We start from the raw sequence: 25,165 nt of genomic DNA, 5'->3' as shown, positions 1-25,165 counted from the left end.
TGTGTATTGCAAAAGGCAAGAAGAACAAACGCGAAGAAGAACACATGTACTTGGTCCTTGATCCAGGGAGGAAATAACACAAGAAAGGAAGGAAAGCCTACTGGACCTAAGCAAACGAAAGATTGCAAATGAGAGTGACAATGAAAAGAACTAATGGTATGCTGTGGGTGGGTTGCAAGCCCACTGTATAGTAAACAATAAGCCTTGCAGCACAGTGCATGTACTGGGTAGGCAAGACCTACAAAGAATATGCCCATCCAGTAGGAATAATTGCCCCAATTTAAATAAAATTAAATAGGCGCTTATCATCTATTATTGCTCTATCTTGTGACTCGTCAGTATTCTGAGCTAATTCATATGAATATTTATAAAGATTCTAAGTTGTGAGTAAATTCGATGAATATTAACTCCCTCTTGATTTCATAATAAAAGCCCCCTCTTTTAAAATTAAATACTTCATCTTCAATGCTTATTCCAAGGACTCAAAACTTACCCTGATAAAGTATTTGTCACTTGATTGTCTTTGCACACTAACTCAGGAATGATCCTGTAGTTGTGTTTTAAATCATATCAATTAAGAAGGAGATTTTGCCAGCCTTGCACTCACTTCTTAATCCATAACTCAAGACTTAAAGCTTGAATTGGGATGGTGATATGCATATCAACAATATCCTTCCATATCATGGCTTCTGTCCTATTTAAAAGAGGAGTTGTTTCGCTTCACCTTGATATCTTGTAGGTTTAAATGGGAAAAATGTTTGCAAAATAGGCCAATTTTAACACTTGTGATAATAAGTCTACTAAGTTCTTTTAAACTAAAATTAACTCTGCTAAACATTTAAATTTTGTTTGTTATACAAAGATCATAAATTATGGGGTCGATTTTGACCGCGCAGGATGGTCTTCATTCAGTTAGGGTATCAGGGTAAAATACCCCATCACCCTGATGTAGTACCAGTCTTCTGAATTTAGAGATGTCCGCTGGCCAAGCGGCCATCCCTTATATTGTCAGGAACCACATTCACAGTGATTTCTGTAAATGTATTAAAAGTTTGATGGATGACTCCGTCAACCTGTCCGTGCCATCGGTCAAACTTTTAGCCTGTTTTTTATTTTCAAAAATGAAATCCTAACGCAGGATTTTGTTTTTGAAAACAAAAACGAATGAGCCCCCCACCATGAGAGTGGTCTCCCATGGTGTAAGGGTGATTTGCAGTTTTCACTGCCTCTTACTATCAGGTTTTACCTGCAAACTGGCCAATTGACCACACACGATAAATCTGGCGGGTGGGCGGTCAAATGGAGAAACCTCCTGCGTTCTTACTCTGTCGAGCCTTTGGAGGTGAATGACTGCAGATGAGATGGAGTAGTTCCTGTTACGGACATATACGTTCCCGGAAACTCTATATGAGGAGGGTGAAACTGCAGCTTGACAGAGAGTTTACTCAGTAGCCATTGTGATGCAGTGCGATCTCTGTCGAACTCTAAATCAGGTCCTTGGATTTAGGAATATTTATAGACATATCAATAACCAATTAATAACCAGAAAACAGGCCAATGTTTCTCTGTATTCTAACTTGGGTGTGTAACATTAATACAATATTTTTAGAATAGAACATTTCTGAATAGGCAAAAGTTGTGAAACAACTTGTTGAATACCCATAATTCATCATATAGTCCAGCAAGATATGTGTTGAATACCAAAGTTGCGAGCATACACCCCTATTTAACCACCTTATGGACTTTTGATATAAAACGTATTCCCATGTGCAACCCACACGGAAATCTAGTTGAATGAATATCAACTTTTGATTGCTGCTAAAAAAACAGTTATCAGTCCTATATTTCTTAGTGCGTATTATTTGCTTGATTACTATGTCAAATGAAAATTCCAAATCCACAGAACAGGGCCAGGGATTGGTTTGGAATAGTAATTTTAGCTAGAGTAGCAAGCACCATGTAACTATGGGAGTTCTCCGAATCTGAAGTCAGCGGTAAGATGAATCCATTTACCCAATGTAGCAAAAGCGGGTGGCAGGTTTTTGCCACAGATTTACTACCAGGGCTAAGCATTTATAATAACCTACAGTTTGCTGGGTTATTCCTCTTTCTCTTCTTGGATATTGAACTTAAAAGTGCGCCTTTCCAAATATTTGGTACAAGAAGAGCAACTAAAGTAGCCTCTCTTTTCAGCTACAATATCACTGCCCTCCAAGAAGCATACAGTTTTAGAGAATTACTCGACCAAACTTCCGAGGCCTGAAGGTTTTAATTGAAATAATTGTTTCTTCCAAACCACTTATAATCAATTGTTCTTTAGGTGGAAGCAACTCAGCCCTAGATTCAGCACTAACTGAGGGTTCCTAGAACACTTGTGGCAGATGTTTGTCCAAGAGCTGTGTGAAAAGGGGATGCTAGCTGAATTATCTCTAGAATATCTCATTCATTTAGTAACCAGTAGCCAGAAATTCTTCCTAGCAGTTGTTTCTTAACATGCCCAACCTCACCTCTCATGTACTATAGCTCACAGCAATTTTCTAATAGAAAGTTTAAACTCCATGTACAATTTCCGCCAAGCAATCCCATTTCTAATCATTCAAATGCTTGATTGCGAATGGGTAGCCATATTCTCCTTGTTATCGAACCAGCTATTATTGTGTATTTCTTGTACTCTTTTTTAAGAACTTTAGTTGACCACTTTCTTCACATGGAATAGTTTAGATTGCAACCATGAACATGTTGACTCATAGTTTCAGAGTTCAACTCAATAATCCTACTTCTTAATTACACTCAATTTCCAAATGCCCTACCCGAGTTGAGCATAAATTAGTTTTCAGAGTTCAATTCGTTTTTATCTCGACCATGGAGGCTCAATTATCGTTAAGATTAACTCACAAATAATGGAATTGTTTAGCAAAGTATCATCTTTAGCGCATAATACTTTTCATTACGGTTTATCATGAAAAAATTGTAAATATATCCAGCTTATTACCTTTGACCAAGGCAACATTTAATGAGGAATTGCTGCAAGGTGACTGATACCTATCTCATCCAGTGGTATACCTTATAGTGTGACTATTACGTATTATAAGATTGAGAAGTTTAAATAAGGGAGTAACCTGTGCCTTGGTATCTCGCAGGGGATTATAGGAAACGGAGGCTGGTACTTCGCTATTGTTTCTCATTTATTTAAGATGCACAATGAGATTTTTCCATCTTGGTATTCAAGTCCCCAACAAGAGAATCCTTTCATCGGGTGCATTCATAGTAAGGAAAGGAAACATGTGGCCTAATTCCTTCATCATGTACTGCACTTTAGATATAGGAAAAAACTATGTTGCTACTACTGCCAAGCTGAACATTGAATTATATTGTATCAAGTCCTTGTAAAATGTAATTCTTACTGTCAAATAGGCAGGCCTAGTTATGGTATGGCTAAATACAGGTTTAGCTGTGTCTCAAAAACTTAGGTCAGTGCAACACTCAACATACAGAAAGGAGCTTTGAGCCAGTCCTCTACAGTGCCTTTTATGCATGGACTTGATGGGTTATCTATAAAGTGTTGGATCTGGCCTCCTCATTTTATGAATGTATACAACTTGTATTTGGTAACTTATAAAGAAAGTAGTTGTCACAGTACCAGATCCCACCATCCTATCCCCTGCACCTGCCACAGCTTTTCTGCAGCGGGCAGAGTGGAACAATCATGGACCCTGCAAGATCGCTTCCGGGGCACTTTCAGTAGCAACTCTCGGCTCTTAATACCTCTATCACATACAAGGGACACCCACGCCACATAGCGAATTGCAAAGGGGTAAGGCAATTCTGGGTTAGGCACCACCATGGATGTGCAGAATACTGCAAACTGAGTTAAAAGAAGTACAGGGGTAATTGGGAAATGGACTACAAAATGAGAGTGACTGTGTTCTGCAGTGCTTGCGAGGCTAACATGGAGCAGGGAGGAGGCCCGAACACTGACGGACAGAGTGCAAGAGATTTTACCCGTCTCTAAAAGTATACTGCTACTAGTTTTTCTCAGGCACCCGCAAAGCATTTGGTTCCTTCTGGCAGCTGGTAACAAGAAATTGGGTTTTTGGTTGACTGGGGTGTGGGCCCTTGTTGAGCAGCATTCACAATCCTTGTCAGGTTGAGGCATAAGCCAACCCTAAATTAACCTGTGCTCTGCCCTCTGGTAGCATGGTACAGAGCAGTCAGACTTACTTCAGAGAGGATATATGACGTTACAACGCGTTATTTTACAACGCAGACCGTTACAACGCAATTTTTACAACGCAGGTACCATTACAATGCATGCCATTACAACGCATGTCATTACATAGCAGATACTATTGCAACACATGCCACTACATCGTAAGTATAGGTAAGTATATCTTTTTTTTAAAAATGTAATAAAGTTAATTTAATTAATTTAAAAATTGCAAATAATATTATTTAATTTTAATAAATTTAATAAATAAAAAAAAGTAATTAATTTAATTTAAGTAATGTAATTCAATTAATTTATCATTGAAAATATTGTAATTAATTTAATTAAAATTAATTAAATTAATTTAATTTATTTAATTTATTTAAAGTCGTAATACCCCTGTACCCCAAAAACCAAACCCAGCCCTAAAACCTAAAAATACCCCTGTACCCCAAAAACCAAACCCAGCCCTAAAACCTAAAAATACCCCTGTATCCCAAAAACCAAACCCAACCCTAATACCTACAAATACCTAAAAATACCCCTGTACCCCAAAAACCAAACCCAGCCCTAAAACCTAAAAATACCCCTGTACCCCAAAAACCAAACTCAGCCCTAAAACCTAAAAATACCCCAAAATTACTTAAATTAATATATATCATTAATTTTATAAAAATACATAAATTAATATTTTAATTTATTTTTAATATTAATTAAATTAATAAAATAATGTAAAATAAAATAAAATAAAAATAATATACTTACCTATACCTACGATGTAATGTAATAGTATCTGCTATGTAATGACATGCGTTGTAGTGGCATGCATTGTAATGGTATTTGCGTTGTAAAAGTTACGATGTAATGGTAGTGCGTTGTAAAAGTTGCGTTGTAACGGTGCAATACCCTTCAGAGACAATGTGAAGTATTTGTGCAACACTTCAAACAGTAACACAATGAAAATCACCACACAAAAAGGATCCTACACCAAGTTGGAAAACTAGAGTTATTTTTAATAAACAAAACAAGACCAAAAGCATAAAACCACAGATAAGCAATTTTAAAGATGTCAGTGAAAATAGCGCCACAATCTATAAAGCACCAACTGTGGATATCCTGTTGTGTCTGACCGGGGCAAATTCACAAGCGTGATGGATCGTGGGCCAGCTACAGTGACCAGGTTGGCCTACTGAACAGAGTACCTTAGATCCTGGTTTGCGGAGTGTCGCGAGGGTCCATGTCAAGGATGCATCATGCAGCCAAAGTGATGCGTCGGTTCCTATATGTGGTGAGGCTGCGATGTGAGGGCCTGTGTTGTCATTCAAGATGCAGTTGAAATGGCTTGAGCTGCAAAGTCCGGCAAAGAGGACATGTTGCACAGTTAGGGAGATGTGTCAGTTTAGAGTAGCTGCAAGGCTGTAATGCGGAATCTTGTGACGTAATTGAGGCTCCTGCCAACAAGGGATGCGAGGGACTGCACGGAGGATGCATTGTACAGCTGCAAATCCAAAGAAGCTGGGGGCTGTGAAGTGGGTCTTTGCGGCGGGATGATCCACATAGCAGCAGTGATGCATATGTTCTGCTCGGGGTTGCGTTGCGGTGCAAAAGGGGGTGGTGATGGACGGAGCATCTGAATCAATCAAACACTCACACCCAGTCAAAAGATCTGGGTTTAATCCATCACCGTTCTTTAGCCCACTCTGCCACCCCAGTTCAGACATGGCTATATGCAAATCAGTCTGACCCTGTGCCACATGGAAACAGTCCAGCCCGAACTGCCAAGCCATGTCTTCCCTGGACCGGAAGAAAGTGGCAAAGTGAGCAAGGGACTCACGTCTGAGCATACCCTGCCACACTTATGGCGGCCAAAAGCGGTACAAAAGGGGGTGGTGATGGACGGAGCATCTTGTATTGTCAACGCTCCGTCCATCATTTCCTTTGGTTTTTCTTTGTTCGCCATAAGGTGGCAGGGTATGCTCAGACATGAGTCCCTTGCTCACTTTGCCACTGGATTCAATCAAGCCGGGCTGAAGATGGCTGGAATGCCAGAAACCGGTCCTCGGTAGCTTGTTTCCGGTCCAGGGAAGGCATGGCTTGGCAGTTTGGGCTGGACTGTTCCCGTGAGGCACAGGGTCAGACTGATTTGCATATGGCCATGTCTGAAATGGGGTGGCAGAGTGGGCTAAAGAACGGTGCCAGATTAAACCCAGATCAGTTGACTGGGGGTGAGTGCTTGTATTGTCAACGCTCCGACCATCATTTCCTTTGGTTTTTCTTTGTTCGCCATAAGTTGGCAGGGTATGCTCAGACGTGAGTCCCTTGCTCACTTTGCTACTGGATTCAAGCAAGCCGGGCTGAAGACGGCTGGAATGCCAGATACCGGTCCTCGGAAGCTTGTTTCCGGTCCAGGAAAGACATGGCTTGGCAGTTCGGGCTGGACTGTCCCCATGAGGCACAGGGTCAGACTGATTTGCATATGGCCATGTCTGAACTGGGGTGGCAGAGTGGGCTAAAGAATGGTGATGGATTAAACCCAGATCCTTTGACTGGGTGTGAGTGTTTGATTGATTCAGATGCTCCTTCCATCACCACCCCCTTTTGTACCGCTTTTGGCCGCCATAAGTGTGGCAGGGTATGCTCAGACGTGAGTCCCTTGCTCACTTTGCCACTGGATTCAAGCAAGCCGGGCTGAAGACGGCTGGAATGCCAGAAACCGGTCCTCGGAAGCTTGTTTCCGGTCCAGGGAAGACGTGGCTTGGTAGTTCGGGCTGGACTGTTCCCATGAGGCACAGGGTCAGACTGATTTGCATATGGCCATGTCTGAACTGGGGTGGCAGAGTGGGCTAAAGAACGGTGATGGATTAAACCCAGATCCTTTGACTGGGTGTGAGTGTTTGATTGATTCAGATGCTCCGTCCATCACCACCCCCTTTTGTACCAGTTTTGGCCGCCATAAGTGTGGCAGGGTATGCTCAGACGTGAGTCCCTTGCTCACTTTGCCACTGGATTCAAGCAAGCTGGGCTGAAGACGGCTGAAATGCCAGAAACCGGTCCTCGGAAGCTTGTTTCCGGTCCAGGGAAGACATGGCTTGGCAGTTCGGGCTGGACTGTTCCCATGAGGCACAGGGTCAGACTGATTTGCATATGGCCATGTCTGAACTGGGGTGGCAGAGTGGGCTAAAGAACGGTGATGGATTAAACCCAGATCCTTTGACTGGGTGTGAGTGTTTGATTGATTCAGATGCTCCGTCCATCACCACCCCCTTTTGTACCAGTTTTGGCCGCCATAAGTGTGGCAGGGTATGCTCAGACGTGAGTCCCTTGCTCACTTTGCCACTGGATTCAAGCAAGCTGGGCTGAAGACGGCTGAAATGCCAGAAACCGGTCCTCGGAAGCTTGTTTCCGGTCCAGGGAAGACATGGCTTGGCAGTTCGGGCTGGACTGTTCCCATGAGGCACAGGGTCAGACTGATTTGCATATGGCCATGTCTGAACTGGGGTGGCAGAGTGGGCTAAAGAACGGTGATGGATTAAACCAAGATCCTTTGACTGGGTGTGAGTGTTTGATAGATTCAGATGCTCCGTCCATCACCACCCCCTTTTGTACCGTGAAGTAGTGTGGCTCACTGGTTAGAGGCGGCAGACCCGAGAGCAGAGGATGGCCCGGGACCAGGGTTCGATTCCCGGCGCGGCAGGTTTCTGGACCAGGGTCAGCGGACTCGATAATTCTCTCGCCTCGGTGCCCACTCTGATCAGCGATCACACTCTGCAACACTGGGCATTAGCTTGCCTCATCTTCACTAACGGCCCCACCAGACCGCCGGGGATGCCTGGTCTCACCCTGGAGATACCCATTAAGGGACCATCTCTCAGGGAAGCCAGGAAGGGTTTCGCAGCGGTCGAAGCGCCTTGGGACCCTCCGGGTAAGTAGTGCGCTATATAAATGCCTATACATACATACATACATACATACCGCTTTTGGCCCCATAAGTGTGGCAGGGTATGCTCAGACGTGAGTCCCTTGCTCACTTTGCCACTGGATTCAAGCAAGCCGGGCTGAAGACGGCTGGAATGCCAGAAACCGGTCCTCGGAAGCTTGTTTCTGGTCCAGGGAAGGCATGGCTTGGCAGTTCGGGCTGGACTGTTCCCATGAGGCACAGGGTCAGACTGATTTGCATATAGCCATGTCTGAACTGGGGTGGCAGAGTGGGCTAAAGAACGGTGATGGATTAAACCCAGATCTTTTGACTGGGTGTGAGTGTTTGATTGGTTCAGATGCTCCGTCCATTACCACCCCCTTTTGTACCGCGGGGTTGCGTTGTAGCTGACAAGATGCATCAGTTTCGCTGCATCCATAGAGGCTGGCATAGAAAATTAGGCCCAATTCCAATGATCTAGACCTGGGGTGTTACAACTTGGCAGGGTACACTCACAGATGGCAGAGTCCAGGTGCTAAGTCATGTGACCCAGAGACAGGCTGCAGGAACCATATGGGTAAAGCAGGAAAATGCTAACTTTCTAAAAGTGTCATTTTCAAAACTGTAATTTAAAATCCAACTTCACCATAAATTGGGATTTTTCATTACAATTCAAAAACCATCAAACACAAACTGGTTGCCTGTTACCAATTGGAAATTACAGCTTATTAAATGTAATGCTATCCTATGACAGAGGTAGGCCTTGCAGTTACTACCAGGACATGTAGAACTAAAAAGGACATGTCCTACTTTTTAAATAAATTGCACCTTCCATCTTGATTGTCCAGGGCCTACCCTATGGGTGACGTAAATATAATAAAAAGGAAGGTTTAGACCGGACAAAAGGTTTACTTTGCCAGGTCGAAATGGAAGTTTATAAATGCACATGCAGACTGCAATGGCAGGCCTGAGACATATTTATAAATTAGACAATCTTTTATTCTGTCTCAGTACCTGCGATGTTGTGAGCTGTGTGGTGTCTTCAATAAAAGATGTCCCCTCATTCTTTAGAAAAGACAGTTCTTCCCATTTCCCCCTTCCAGTGCAGTTTTTCCTTAGATTTAGCTGGGGGTAGGACCCTTCCCAGCAAGGCATGAAGTTCCAGAGTGAGTTGTTTGCCGTCGGACTTAAGAATAAGCCATTTCCCAAAAGGGTGGCATAGGCTGTCCCGCCCTTGGTCTGTTCCCAGGTTCTGTCATCCAATGTTGAAGTTGTATTGTACACAGTCTGAGTCTGCTAATGAATAGTCAGCTTTTGGCTGGTCACAGGGGGTAAGCCCTTGAGTGTCAAAGAGGCAACCCACCTGCCTACAGCCCTCATCCTGCCAGCGTCGGAAAGAAGTCTGGTTGCATTCCAGGGAGGAAGTCAGGATTCACAGGGGAAGGCAATGTCATCAAACTCACTTTAACCATTACAGAATCCCATACTTTAAGTGTGGCGCTTGTCACAGGGGAAGAGTAAAGGCCTCAGACCCTTTGTTCACGGGGAAGCCAGACTTCTTTCCAGATGTTGGAATCCACTACCACTTGATCCATAAATGACCAATGCTTCTCAGAAAGTGGGCGGTTACAGTTCACCAGAAATCTTAGTTGCACAGCATGGTAGTAGTGGAGCAAAAGGGGCACCACTCTACCACCCTCTTGTTTTGTACGGTAGAGCTGGTGCTTAAGAAAGTGAGGTTCTTTCCCCTCCCACAGGAATGTATTACTCTCTTAGTTGGAGGGAGAGGATCGAGTTTGGGGGTGGGGACAGAGGCACGGTCTAAAACAAGTAGAGAATGCGTGGGAGGATGATCATTTTGACCCCTGCAAAATCTGCACATCCAGCAGAGGATAAGGTGGCTCAAGGTCGCCAGATCTCTGCGTGTTTTGAGAGGCTAGGGTGGCATAATTGGTAGCCACTGATCTACAGATAGTATGGGATAGCGAGAGGCGTAGGTAGGGTACGGAGTCCACAGCCCACTCTAAGGTTATCCACAGAATGCGTCATGGTCTCTGGATCAGGACACAGTCTGTTAGGTGTGTTCTTGGACCTTTGCCACCGCGGACACCTCTGTAAAATCTGGCTCAGCAGACTGGTCTGTTGTCCCTAAGGTCAGGGATCCTCGATGCTCAGCACTCGACATGCCTCTGTGAGGAATCAGAGCTGGTGTTTGCCCTCAAAGCAGAAGATGATCTAAAATAGATGGCGCCTGGAGTAGGAGATACCTGCGTTCCTCAGATGAGCTGTGATCAGGTGAAATTGATGCTGTTTCTGAAGGGCAATGGTTGCTAGGCCCTGGTACAATATGTATGTGTAGCCTCTGAACTTAAGCAAGTGGATATTTTGGTCCTTTCGCAGAATACTCTCTTTTAGTGGAAAATCAAGGACGCATTCTAAAATGTACACAGGAGGGCCTTTTTCCAGTTTTGGCGGTCCCACTTGATGCACCCGGTCCAACTTTATCTCCAGATCATCTGAGGCCCCCAGAATGTGGCAAAGGAGAGCCCTAATGTATTCTCCCAGGTCGGCTGCCTCTGAGCTTGTCGGGACTCCCTTAATGCGAACAATATTACATCTCAAGTGATTTTTTAAGTCCTCTGCGTGGGCCTGGAGGCTGATTTGTTGTGCTTGATGCCGAAGTACCTCTTGTTGCAGCCACTCGACTTCTTCAACATGACTGGAGTCCTTCTCTTCAAGAGTGGAGACCCTGTTCCCGAACCTCCTCGTCCACCTCTCGGCATACCACTCACAGATCTGAGGAGAGGTCCTTTTTCACTGTCTGCAGATCACCGTGCAGGTACGCAAATCAATACTGTTAGCCCCATGCTTTCTATGCAGTTACTATAACCCCATCCCATGGCTAGATTTTCAGAAAGCTAAAAATCTGAAAAAAAGCAGTGTTTCTTGGTCTTTGCTCTCACACTCCAAAGTCTTCAGCTTCACGTCTCTGGTTTGCTTCTTGGTCTTTGTTCTTCACCTGCAGTATTTTTCCCTTCACTCACCTAGTTTGTTTCTTTTGCAAACCACTTTTAGTCTTTTTAGCCTCTCTCTTCTAGTTTGTTTCTTTCTCTTCAGCTTCACCCTTGTACTTGGTTTCTTGGTCTTTGCTCTACAAATTTGTTTCTTCTTCTGGTGTAGTTCTTAGTTTCTGCTCTGCACCTTGAGTCTCTCCACCTTCACTTTTCTGGTTTGCTTCTTGGTCTTTGCTCTCCACCTCCATATGTTCAGCTTCTTTTGGTGTGTTTCTTGGTCTTTGCTCTGCACCTCGAGTCTCTTCACCTTCACTCTTCTGGTTTGTTTGGTTGACTTTTCTCTCCACCTTCAATCTCTTCAGCTTTACAGTCCTACAGTGGCGGCTACAACTATAAAAAGTATGGTGAGGCGCTACAGCTCCAAACTCACAATATACTGCTCCCCCTGTCTGCACCTTTCTCTCCAATCAGCGTTTACGGACAGGAAAGGGAAGGTCTTCCATCCTGCTCAGTGGACACCAAAACAACCACTCCTGGTGCTGCCCTCATGCTGTGATCAGCACCAGGATTGGTCGGGCAGGCTACCCAGCACTCATTTTGGGGCTGGGGGCCTGCCAGCAATACCCCGGCTCTTTTTCAGACAGGGGACTAGTGGTTGTGCTCTGCGCATGTCGGGCTGGCCGTAGCAATAGAGCCGGCCAACCCGACATGCGCACTGCAGAGGCAGCTGTAATCCTGCAATTGCAGCATTCCACCCGCCCTCTGCCTCACACTGTGGCGTTTATGTAAAATGGCAGTGACCTGCCATTTTACTTATTCGTGTATGCCTGCAGCGCTCACAGCAGGTGGGGCAAAGCTCCTCCGCTCAAACAGAGGAGCCGCCCCTGCTCTCCTAATGTGTTTCTTTGTCTTGGGCCTCAAACTCCAATCTTTTCTGCTTCACTCTCCTGGTTTGTGTCTTGGTATTTGCTCTCCACATTCAGACTTTCAGCTTCTCTCTTCTGCTATTACATGTTGCCTGAGCAATACATTAGTGCTGGGCCACAGATCTGCCCTCTTTACTCCACTCGGTTACAACACCAATGGTGTGTTTCTCGTGTCCCTGCCACTTGACTCGCTGGCAGGATCCAGTGGAATGTTTCATAAACTTCTGCACATCCTGCCAGTCCGTCACTGTAGTGGTATAGAAAATAAGAAAAAGACACTCTTGTTCTTCACAATAATATCTACAGGCGGTGCATGGCAGAGGTAGCCAAGGTAATATAAAGCTTCCATATAAATTAATATCTCGATTAAACCAACCATTGGGATGTGTTATATTATTCCAGAATTGAGCTCCTGACATTTCCGCATCCTCTCCAAAGCCCCAGCCAACGTGGAAGGCAAGAGCAGTTAACAAACACCAGTGCGTGGTGAACTTTTGAAAATGTCGCTTTCCACTGGTTTAAGCAAAGAGAATGTTTCAGGTCAATGACTTGCGTGTCAGGAATGCCTGCACACATGACACACAAACCTTGTATGAGAAAAAAGTAAACAAACAGGAAACCACCTTAAACATCTCATTTCGAAGCTGTAATCTCTTTATCAGATTGTTGGCACTAGAGGTTGGCACACAAGGAAATGCATCCCTGTTCACAGGGCTACGCGTGGGTCAAGAACACGGTTACCTGACATCATCATGACCTGCAAAAGGATTGGGTATGTGTATTAAACTATAAACGTTAACAAAGCGTACATCCTGGAACACTCACACAATGTAATTGACCATGTATTATTTTAACCGTGGTCTTTGACCGTTGTTGCGTTTTCTCAGATCTGGTTTTATTTCCCATATAAGGCAACACTGAAAACCATTTTGACGTAAACAATGTGGATTCCCCCATGAGCCCCACGAAGAACAGAATATCAGGTTACACAGGCCTTCTGCTACTGTTCTATATCATAATATTCCATCCATGCCTTTGACATTGGGTGCTTATATGAATGATGAAAGACCTCGTCTTGCACGAAGATCTGAGTCACCACACGCTTTGGGATCCTAATTTATGGACCGTGTAACTTTAGGGGGAAGTGTAGGGAGGAGACCCAGGTGACCCTTTACATGGATAACAGCTGGCGCATTTCTGCTTATGTGAATTTTTCAACAGGCCCGTGCATTGGAGGTTGGAAGAGGAAGCAAAGTAGCGGTATGTAGAAGTGGAGGTGAGTCAGGCTCGAGCCTGAAGCCTGGCCCTGGCCCTGGCTCAGCTCGAGGTCCTCTTGGAACCTCGAGTCCATAAAGAGCCGAGCTTTCATGTGGCTTCTGCTTGCCTTCCTCTACCAGGATGTGGCCTTGCCTTCGGAGCTGTTGACTGTGGAACAGGGGAACCGGTTCGAGTCTTGGCTCAACATCCTGTGATTCTGGACAAATCACTTAATCTCCCACTGCCTCTAAACAATGCAGTGTAATGTACCGGTTCTCACTCGAAGTGCTCCAATAGTCTACGGGTCGAGCTTGCACTATATTTTGAATAGTGCATTGAGGTAAAAACAAAGCATTGGCATAAGGGAAGACAGAGAGATACCCATTTATTGGCCGATTTGTACAAAGTGAAACCAGAAAACATGGATGTCTTGTGGCTTCCCCGCTTAAACAGTTTTTTCAGGCAAATATTAGAGTTCACTGAAACTCTTTTTTTCTTGATTATCCTGTATGAAAGCACTTTCAAATATATGAGATCAGACTTCCAGTACTATACTTTTTTGTATTTTGAAGAAACTTCATCATATTTTACATCGTTTGATGTATGTCCTGCATAACAAATATTTGAAGGGGTGAGCTCTTGTATGAACTCTAAGCAGGGCCGGCTTTAGCACTGATGGTGTCCAGTGCGACTATGTTTGTTGATCCCTCCCACCCCCAGGACCATCTTCTCCATGGATTCCCTCACTACCACCCTTTAACAGTCTCCTTAATCGCTCTCTCTCACATTCTTTTCTTATGTTTTATAGTGCAACTCATACAAGGGTAGAGTGAGTGTCAGAGCACTTTACAGCACACACATGTTAGGTTGAGCCAATATATCGCACATGTGTAAATCAGTGTATAGGAAATGTTACATAGGAAAGATGTCTACAAGGTGTACGAGTCACTTTACATATACTAGTTGGCACTATGGTTTAAGAGTGCTTGGTCGGGAGAAGCCTAAACTCAGAATTTAAAAAGTAACATCGTGGTTGGGGTTAGTCTTACTAATCAGAATTGATTTTTACCCAAATTAGACCTTTTAGCAACATTAGGATAATGAAAGACTGGGGCAGAAATCATAACGCTCTAATCGACACCTTGCAGTTTGCACTCAGTTCCATGATGACAGGTAGTATAGCTCACTGTTCTATTTTAGGATTCTAATTCATGAATTGCAAGTAACAAAAGAATCCCTTTGACAAAAGTAGTAACCCACTGAACGAGTTACATTATATGCACTTCTGTGATGTGCATGGTACACGTGCTTTGCAGCAGGTATTTTAACCTCCTGCGCTACTTTATGATCGGTAAAAACTTCCACTAGACAAAACTCGATCTTTCTCAAGCAGGTCCACTAATCACCAGACTTATCTTGACGTTTTTGTTGTTGCCTGAAAATTCCAGGAGTCCAGGAACCGGCAGCAGGTATTTTCAAATCCACTACATATTTGGCAACACAGCGCCCTCTGAAGTCAGCGCCCGGTGCAGTGGCACCGATCGCACCGCCCTAGAGTGACTAAGATCCAAGCTACACCCTTGGCTATGCTCCGACTCGGCTCTCCCTGGTAATTTGTTGGCTCGTCCAACTCCATGTATGAGTCATCATCATAGTGATAAATTGAAGGAAGCCTCCCCAAGCTAGGTATTATGGGAGCACATGCTTATGACAACTTAAGCCTTGTGTTGCCATGAATGCCTTTATGGTTGCCAGGATCTTCTGAGAACAAAATACACCTAGGAAACCAGTCGTGGTGTTAAGAATCTATATCTGGAGTGAACTTGTATAGACCTATGTAGGGGATAAGCATGGAGATCAGAGTTTGCCTATGGCTCTATCGATATTATTGCTTTTACCTTAATTTGGCCATTTTTGGGTCATATTTAAAAATATTCTCGTTTGCTGCATCCTGATAAGTATACTTGCATATTACATGTTTATGTTGGTGCTATATTGTATCTTTGACAAAAAAAGGGTGCAATTCAAACACATTTCAGGGCTATCAACTCAGAAAGTCTACAAAGCTTTCGGTCATGAGCTTCTAAACATAATGCAGTAAACGCCTAAAACAGCCTGAGTGCCATCAGTCATGCTAGAGCAAGACATAGATCACCTCACAAAATACCACCCCTGGAAACAGGCTATGAAAACCTCACAGCTCCACTATTACAGCGGCTGAATTGCACTCAGGACAGAAATGCACAGAACACTCCAAAGCCCCAGACAGTGCATGCAATATCTTCATTGCCGCCTGCCAGCTCAGGACGTTCAGTCAATGGTATGTTCCTAGTGCTAACAGCACAGCTCATGAAGTACATACAATGCAATCAGTACATAAAATACCCTCAGAGCAATCTTTCGGTGCAAGAGTCCAGGGCCATCAATCCAAGAAACGCCCACACACTTCAATACAGTTCATACCCTGACCAAAGCACATTCAACCAATGTAAGAATCCATTGCCAACTGACCATCCAATGCTCATGAAGTCCTCCAGGGCATCAACCCATGAAATACACCACTAGTATCAGTTCATGAATACCCTACTTAACCAAACAATAATCAAATCAGGACACCTCTCCGGCACAATCAGCGCAACTCATGGAGTACCGCGAGTGTCCTCAAAGCATGAAGTCCCTGTTGCCATTTGCCTGTGAACGAACCAATGCCGTTAACATATCTATCCACGGGTATTCGTCCATTGAGCAGCCCTGACAATTACATCTTTACTGCACACACATAATGGCTATGAAGATGCTTCAATTACAGAAGAGATCCGCTGATATAGCCCACAGATATCATTAAAAGCGACAAATCACAGAAGCATGGGGTGGTCCTCCTTGGACCCCAGTACCTATTCCAACAAGTCTTGCACCTGATATTACCTTAAACAGGGGACACAGTGGAACACGCAGTCTGGACCCCGGTGGATGGACTCAGACTGGAGAAGCGACACAGTGGCAGCAAGCGAGCCCAGCCAGCAGGAGTGCTGCTCAGGATCTCCCAGTCCTTACAATAAGGGCCTTTCCTCAAGTGTGGGACTTTCAGGAACCCCATCAGCATCATACTTAAATTTGACTTGCAAACACCTCGTTTGACTGCAGCATCCACCATCGTCAGTGTTATTCAAAGCTTCTGCAAAAGTAACGTTAGGCTGCACAGTAGGAAGGAAAACATGCAAAACCAATAGCAGCGAATTGGACAACCTGGAAATGTGGTTTTGGAAAACAGCATGGAGGGATGGCGGCTTTCTAAGTGCCATTTGTAATATGATGAGTTTCAAAAACGGTCAAAAGAAACAAGGGAGTGGGGTTGTCTGTGCGTGTCAGATGTGACTTGTCTTTTCCTCCTTCTATCACTATCTGTCCTTTTCTCTTTTCCTGCCTCTCCCTGTCGTTTTTTTTCTGTTGCGCGCGCTCGCCTTCCATGTGTGAGACATGATGAAGAAACGGTAGAAGGACTCAGGACGGAATACTTCGAAAATGCCCCTTCATTATGCCTGAATAGCCAATGCTCTCTTGTAATTGAAAAAACACACTCAGGGGCTTATTTACAAGACACTTGCGCCGCCAGTGCGTCACTTTTAATATTGGAAAAAGTGACGTACCGGTGGCGCAAGGAGCTTGTAAAAAGCCCCTCAGTTTCTAAAGCGCCCACTGTGAGACTGGTATCAACAACTACTGCCTTCGCCGAGCATGCATACCCTATTTAATATGTGAGCTGTGTCTCTGAACGATCCCGGCGCGGCGCCATCTTTTATAAATCTTCCGGAGCAGGGTCTGATGAATGGATGTAGAGCTACATTGAAAGAGAGTGAGTGAGCGGGACTTTCAGCCTCTCCTGTACCTCCCTCGCTTGTGATGGCCAGGTATGGGTGCAGGTTTACTCAACACCTATTAAACTGCTAGCATGCCTGGAAGGCAGGAGCTCCAATTGTCCATGTGATATATAACTTTACTGATTGCTCCAGAGGCATTGAGTGCACTCTGACAGACACTCCCATCTGCAAGCCACGGACGGCAGCCCCAGGTTTATTCTTCATCTGAAGTGACTGTATACACTTCTTAGCCCCTTGGGTGAAACTGCATTCTCACCATACTTCCTGCCACCAGACACGCCGGGTAAGCGGTAGGGTGGGAGACAGCATGTCCAGCGAGGCAGCGGCTGTGACATGTTGTAGAAGTGTTAAATCATCACACGGAGACAGGTTACGAATTAACTTCTCTTTATTCCGGAGCGCCGGGAAACACTTGCTATCCCCTTCGCGGTCGGTGCCAAAAACCAAAGATGGCCGCCTTCCGCTTCCTGTCCCACCCATCCGGTTCCGGGACTAGGAACACTAGACTGTCACCACATATCTCCCTCCTTTATGCAACAACACACACTTAATAGTCCTTACTTGCTTTTCATCTCAAAGTCCTTGAATCTCGCCGGCACCTTTACTGTTCTTCCTGCTCTCGTCCTTGTCACTCCGACTCTTCCTTCTCTGCTCTGTTCAATCCCTTCATTCCCCTCGCTCGCACCTTCTGTGCCTATTTCCACCTTGACCACGTCCGATCTGTCTTTGCTCCTGTCTCTTCCCTCTATCTCTACTGTGCTTCCTTCTTCTCCTTCATCGTTCCCTCCTATCACTTGCTGCATACCTTCTACGACCTTCTCTCTGCTCGCTCTGATACTTCCGCCTTCTCCTTCTTCCACGTGCTCTGTGCTGTCTTCCGTCTCTTCTCCCCACTTTAGGATCTTGCTGCATCTTGCCATTCTGTCATGCGACCACACCTTTCCATCGTTGAGCAGGGCTGATTTGGCATACGGCTCAACCACTCGGAGAGGTGGTGAGAACTTGCTCTCTCCTTTCCTTTTTAGGATGGCTGATTTCACCCTCACCCAATCGCCTTTCTCCAGTTCCACCCCTTGCACATTATGTCTTTTATTGAAATGTTCTGTGTATACCTCCTGCGCTTTCTCTAGGTTCTTTCTGACCACCGCTGGTGACCATTTGCTTTGTACTACCAGTTTCCTCCATGCCATGTTGTCCTTAGTGAAGGCCTCTCTCCCTCTCAATACTTTGAAGGGACTGTACCCAGTGGTCCCCTGGGTGATGCGATAGGCCCATATCATCTTTGTGAGCTCTCTCTCCCAGTCCAGTCCATCGTTGATTGCTGCTTGTATGGTGCCCATAATCACCTGGTTAAATCGTTCGACTTGTCCATTTCCCGACGGGTGATAAATGGGTGCGTGTTTGACCTCTATGCCATTCCTCGATGTGAACGCCTCCCATTTGGCTGAGATGAACTGCGGTCCATTGTCGCGCGTGATGACTCTAGGAATTCCTTCCCTGACAAATATGTTGCGCAGGAAGTTCACCACCGCTTCTGTGTCCACATTTTCTTGCACTTCCACTTCAGGCCATTTAGAATACTTGTCAATGAGGACGTTGGCATATTTTTGTACTCCCTCCTTGTTGAGAATGGGTCCCAGTATATCAACCGACACCATTTCCCACGGTCCTTCAGGTATCAGGAATTTTCCCAACGGTGGTCTCAACATGCTCTGGGATTTGTCCGCCCTGGCACATGACTCGCACGCTCTCACATGTCGTTTTATCTGGGCATCGATGGCCGGCCACCAGTACGCTTGCCGGGCCAGGGCCTTGGTCTTTGTGATGCCCTGATGTCCTTCATGTAGCAGTGCCATCAAGTGTTCGATTATGCCTTGCGGTGGAACCACCTTGTCTCCTCTCAGGAGGAATACCGGATTTTCCGCCAACGACATCTCCTCTCTCACCTCCCAGTACCGTCGTAACGTGTCCTTAAGATGTCTTTTCTCTAGCCATCCGTGGACCACATATCCCTTCACCGCTTCCAGGTCTTCATCTGCCTTGTAGGCTTCTTCCCATTCCTGTGCACTGATCACTCCTTCTGTATCCTGGATGGTGGCTACCACGTACCCTTCCCACCTAGAGTGTTCTTGCTTGTCTGCATCCTCCATAGCTGCTGCTCGACTCAAGAAATCGGCCACTTTGTTCTGTGGTCCCGGTATGTGTTCGCCCTTCTATACAAAGTCCAATAGGCGCAGTGTCATCTTGGCAATCCTTGGGGTGGCATGTGCATGTCCACTCGATGTTAACACTTTGACCAACGGTTTGTGATCAGTCTTCACCAGAAATTTCGCACCCCACAAATACTTACGGAACCTCTCCATTGCCCATACTGCTGCCAGCATTTCTTTTTCTATGACGCTGAACTTTTCTTCGTTCGGCGCCAAGGACCTTGAAGCAAAGCTGACCGTCGAAACCTCTCCAGTTTCTGACCGCTGCATCAGCACTGCCCCTAGGCCTCGGTCGCTTGCGTCTGTTGTCATGATGGAGTCCGCATCTGGGTCGAACCCCTTTAGAGGTATGGCTCTACTCATCTCCTTTTTTAGGTTGTCGAATTCTTCTTGTTCATCCTGGTTCCACTTAAACCCATTCCTTTCCTTCAAAAGTTGTTGCATGAAGTGTGTCTTAGTGGCAAAGTGGGGAATAAATTTGCTGTAGAACTCAGCCATCCCGAGGAATGATCTGACCTCTTCTTTCTTACTTGGAGTTGGTGCGTCTAGGATGGCTTTTTGGTTCTATGCCTTTTCCACTTACTTCATGCCCAAGATAGGTGACAGAGTTCACTCCAAATTTGTATTTTGACCATTCCACGGTCAATCCATTCTCCTGTAATGTCCGTAGTACAGAGTGTAGTGTAGTTTCTCATTGTGCTCTTGTATAGTCTCTCCCATTACCAGGATGTCATCCTGGAAAAACTGGACTCCCGTCATCTTTCTGAAGAGCTTGTGCATAAGCTTCTGGAATACCGCGGCCGCTGATGCCAGGCCAAACGGCATCCTCACAAACTCATAGCAGCCAAACGGCGTGATGAATGACGTGAGGTGACTGCATGATGGCTGTAATTTGATCTGGTGGTAGGCGGATGACAAGTCTATCGTGGAGAAACACTGTATGCCTTTCGTTTTGGCTAGCATCTCATTAATGCGGGGTAGGGGAAATTGGTCGACAAGAATGTTTTTGTTAAGTTCTCTGAGGTCGACGCACAGCCTCACCTTCCATTGGGCTTCTGTGCTACCACCAGGGGCGAAAGCCACTCTGCGCTCTCAATTGCTCTGATGACTCCTTCTCTTTCCAATCTGTCCAGTTCCGCCTGCACGGCATCTCTACATCGAAATGGGATATTTCTTACTTTGTGGACTACCGGTTGCACTCCCTCCTTCAGTTTGATGAGGTGTTTGTACTTGATTAGTTCTCCAATCTGTCCACTAAACACTTTGGGGTATGCCTTGTGCCAAGACTCTCCGTTGTCACCTCCCTTCAGGTCCATCAGCAGGATCTTTTCTACTCCTCCTGGGTTCAATAGTATTCCCAATGCCCCCTGGTCCTGCCAGCTGAGCACCGATGGTCCCTTCTCTGCAACATACAATTTGCAATTTGCTTGGCGGCCCCTGAATTCAAACAGCAACGGGCAGTATCCTAACATCGGAATCCTTTGCCCCGTATATGTTACTGGTCTCAAGTCCATGGGACGCAATTCGTCCCTTCTTTGTGTCCAAAACTTTTCTTCCCATACTTTCTTCTGAATTATGGTGATGGGTGCTCCACTGTCAGCAATCATCTCTATGGGCACGCCCCCTATATGCATGTCCAGCCTCGGCTTGTCTGATTCCGTTCCTTCCAGCTCTAACACTTGGACATCGATGTAGAGTATTTCTTCCACGTTCTCTTCTTCTTCGTGGCTCCCTGCTTCTTCTTGTTGTTCCTGGTCTACGTATCTGACTATGGCTCCCTTGGGCTTCCGTCGGCACACTTTTTCATAGTGCCCAAACACCTTGCAGAATGAACACTTCGCCCTGAAGGCAGGGCACGCCTTGTCATTACCCAGTTGTGACGTGCTACCACACCTGTAACAGTTCGGGCGATTCCCTCTGCCTGTTCTTTGGTCTGAGTAGCTGGAGTGGGAGGGCCGCGTAGCCTCTTGGACTTTTTGTTGGTCTCTTGGCTTTGTCCTTTCCCCTTTCGCCTGCGTCATGATTTTGCAGACGGTTTGCGCTCCTCACGATTCTTTTCTAGCAGCCTGTGCACATCGTTTTGACATCTCCGCCTTCTTCACTAAGGCCCAAACTTCCTTTAGGGGAGCCTCTCCATTCACCCACAGTTTCTCCTGGATGTGGGTGCTGGTTGTGTGCATAATTATCTGGTCTTTTATCAAGTTGTCATGTAACATGCCAAATTTGCATGTCAAGACTAATTTCTGTAGAGCCACCACATAGTCATCTACTGACTCTCTGTTTTTCTGCTTCCTCTGGAAGAAGTTGTGTCTATCAATCGCTACGCACACCACCGGCCGGTAGTGAGCATCGAGGTCAGCGATGGCATGAGCAAACACGTCCGTATCTGCTGCGTCCCTTGTGCCCTTTACTATGGTATCATACACTCTAATACCTTCAGGACCCAAATTGTGCAGTAGTATTTTCTTCCTCCTCTTGCTCGAGAATGGTACGTCACCCTCTTCCTCCAATGCTTCCAAGTAGTTGAGGAAGTATCTTTTCCAGTCTTCCCACTGCATTTCTGGTTCCCCACCTTTCGAAAGAAATGGCACCATTTGGGTGAGGGACGTGGATTGGGTAGCCATCTTGTTGCCACCTCTAGGTCCTGCTTGATCTGGGACGCGCTTTCCTGGGGGGCTCCCTGGTGGCGGTTGGGTGTCAGCGGCCTCCTCACTGTGGTCGCTGTCGGTTGCGCCGCTATTCCCCGCTCTCTCTCCTGCTGGTAGGTCTTGTACACTGTCCTTTTGCTCTGTATTTGATGAGCCTGACCCTTCCCCTCGTCTGTTCCGCGCCCCCAGCGTGCTTGGTGGGCCTCTGGCTCGAGATCAGGGTGTAAGCGTCTAGAGCTGGGTTCCCTGGACAGTAGCGCTTTTTCCCTGCAGTCCCTGGTGGTTCTTGGGCAGTTGCGCCTCCCCTTGCAACGCAGCTTGGGTTGGAGCGTACCTTCGTGGTTGCCGCTAGGCCCGTGTGTATGGTGTCCTTTGGCGGGAACCACTTTGTGTCCACTGCCACGCTCCGGTCGTCTTTTTGTTTCCGTCAGGGTGTAGGTCGGGGTTATATCCCGTTCCTCGTCGCCATTGTAGAAGTGTTAAATCATCACACAGAGACAGGTTACGAATTAACTTCTCTTTATTCCAGAGCGCCGGGAAACACTTGCTATCCCCTTCGCGGTCGGCGCCAACACCCAAAGATGGTCGCCTTCCGCTTCCTGTCCCGCCTATCCGGTTCCGGGACTAGGAACACTAGACTGTCACCACACGTGTCCGGTGCGACTAAGAGGTCGTCAGCATGGTGGGAGGGACCTATAGACCCCTCACCCCGCCTCGCGCACCGGACATGATGCGGCACCGTCCGCGCCCAGGAAGGGGACTCTAACAGAGTCCCTGCCCCCTCGGGAGGAGGGGGGGGGGGGTGCCCGATGCCACTAGAGGGCAGCCGCAATTCTCCATCTGCAGTGACTGTATACGCTTCTTAGCCTCTTGGGTGAAACTGGCACACAAAGAGAGAAAATATAGTTTTAAAGAATGTAAATAAATTAATCTTAACTAGCCATAAGAAGGATGTGCTTCTGGGATATCTGAAAGGGGTCCACGCTAGTAAATGTGTCAAAGCATCATTGTAGACTGAACGGGCTTTTTCAAAGCTTTTAGTGCAAGGGGAGTGGAGTCTCTTGAATCATTAACTTAAGTAGCCATGTGCTGTGAAATATGAGCTATTTTCATTGGGTTCTTACCTTTCCAGGGTACTCGGATTAAACACTATTTAACTTCTGTAGATATAGGGTGCAAGAGCATTCCGCGTGTTCTCAGTTTTTGAGAATGTTTACCACTGACTCCAACCATGAACTCTTGTCTAAAGATCTCTCTCGATGATATTCAACAAAGATTTCTGAAGACACGCAATAACAACCAAGGCTAGGTTGCAGAAACACACTTTAGGGTAAATAATGAAAGCTCAGGCGAATGTCTGCAAAAATGGCAAAATAGTATTTAGTTAACAAAAATAGAATTGATTCATGAAGGTTTTCAACGCTATTATTAGTCACTGGAAAGTGTGCTGTACACTCAATGGCGCTTATTTTATCAGGAGCACTCTTCCATATCCTGTCTTCTCTGTACTCCTATGTTTGCTTACAACAAAAGCTTGCATTTTAGCAATTTCCTTGTGAAATATATGAGCGCTCAGCGAAGGCGTGGGCTCTCAGATATTTGGTAACAAATGTTGCTATTGGGCGAAAGGGCGCAGCAGAGGCCACTGACAACAGGAGAGTGTGAAAAAGGTCTCCATCACATCACAGGACCGCCACATGGTCGCCCCGCCCAGATTCTGGGCGCAGCGCCTCCACCTGGCTCCAACTGCGCACAACAGGCACTTCCCTGCCCATGCCTAACCACCTGACTGGAAATCAGCACTGCTGCAGGAGCTGCTTCGATGCGCCCCTTCCAGCACTGTACAAGCAGGGCCCGAGGATTTTTGAGGCCCTGGGCAAAAGGGAATGTGCGAGGCCCCTGAAATGTACCTAAGTGACACCTTCTGATCTCGGGGAAGCTGCTTTGTGCAGACTCCACCTGGGCCGCAGCTCCTCCTCTCAGCCACCCCACGCAGCTCTTGTACAGCCCATGTGTGAGAATTGCTTGGGGGCTGAGTTAAACCTGTGTGTGCTAAAGTGCTGACAATGGGGGCTGTGTGGAGTCTCTGAATGGGCAGCCCGAGAGGTGTCCGCCACCCATAGGCCTTCTGCCACCATCCCTTAGAGGACCCAGGAGGGCGCCCCCTCCCATGAGCCCAATTGTAAAGAGACCCATTTCTTTCACTTTGAGCAACAGGGGTATTCGAGGACAGGTGGGGTGTTGCCATTGTGCGGGCCCCATCCTGGTGGGTAGGGTGCGAGGCCCTGGCTAGCTGCCCACACTGCCCATGCCTAGCGCCCACCCTGTGTACAAGGGATGCTGGCAGTCACAGCTGCCTCGTGAACCACGTGCACCTGTGCTTCCTGTGCCGCACTCCTTAGCAGCTTGGTGCACACTGCCTCCACCACCCAATCTGAAACCCACATCAGCATAGGACTTCGCCTTGCTGCAAACTCCCCTGCTCTTATCTCAGGTTGCAACAAGTCCTTCCTTCAACAGGCGCATGACCTCCTGAATATTCCTCTCCTCCATATCCCTTCTACCTGTACAGTCCCACAATACTAAGTATTCTTACCTAGGTAGTACCCCTTATAACCTTATATGGTCCGCTACTCAAATTGAATTTCGAAGGCCCTGCCTACACAACCAGCCACTGTAGCGCCTCTTCACAAAATGGTCCTTGGGTACCCAAGGTAAGCTTGCAAGATGTCTCACTAACCCCACTCCTGCTCACTCCCAGCCAATCCTGCATGCAGACGTATTGAAAAGTAAAAGCAATGGTGCGTTGAGGCAAGATCTCTCATATTCATTCATAAACCATTCCGATTTCTATTGTCATGTAAATTCTCAAACTTCAATAGTAATCTGTATGTACCAAAATTCACTCTTCACAGCATCTCTGAAACAGTATTCTTCAATTGGCCACTGCCATCCCTTGGCCTACCAAAATGGCCACTGTCAGTAGGCTCCTCAAGTGTGGGCTATGTTTTCCATCCCCATGCCATCCTGAACTCACCCAGAGTGAATCTCCATTACCCAGATCTCCTCAGCAGCAGAGTCTCAATCCCTTAATCTGGCCTACAACACA

General features: G+C 46.3%; 1 protein-coding gene across 2 annotated transcripts in view; it reads right to left on the bottom strand.

Annotated features, from left to right (window-relative positions):
• Positions 1 to 25,165, bottom strand: part of FES (FES proto-oncogene, tyrosine kinase) — a 481,567-nt gene that overhangs the window by 276,089 nt on the left and 180,313 nt on the right. Inside the window, exon 1 of one of the 2 annotated variants that reach the window (XM_086948864.1) lies at positions 16,246 to 16,395. The exons of the other annotated variant lie outside the window; for it this stretch is intronic. The gene's annotated coding sequence lies outside the window, so the exon portion shown is untranslated. Of the gene's footprint in view, positions 1 to 16,245; positions 16,396 to 25,165 lie in introns of those variants that run through there. 2 annotated transcript variants of the gene reach the window in all.

This window comes from Lissotriton vulgaris, unplaced genomic scaffold (genome assembly GCF_964263255.1).
Source record: "Lissotriton vulgaris unplaced genomic scaffold, aLisVul1.2 SCAFFOLD_1550, whole genome shotgun sequence".
NCBI lineage: Eukaryota > Metazoa > Chordata > Amphibia > Caudata > Salamandridae > Lissotriton > Lissotriton vulgaris.
Note: the sequence above shows the minus strand (reverse complement) of the source record. Positions and strands in the feature narration are given on the sequence as shown.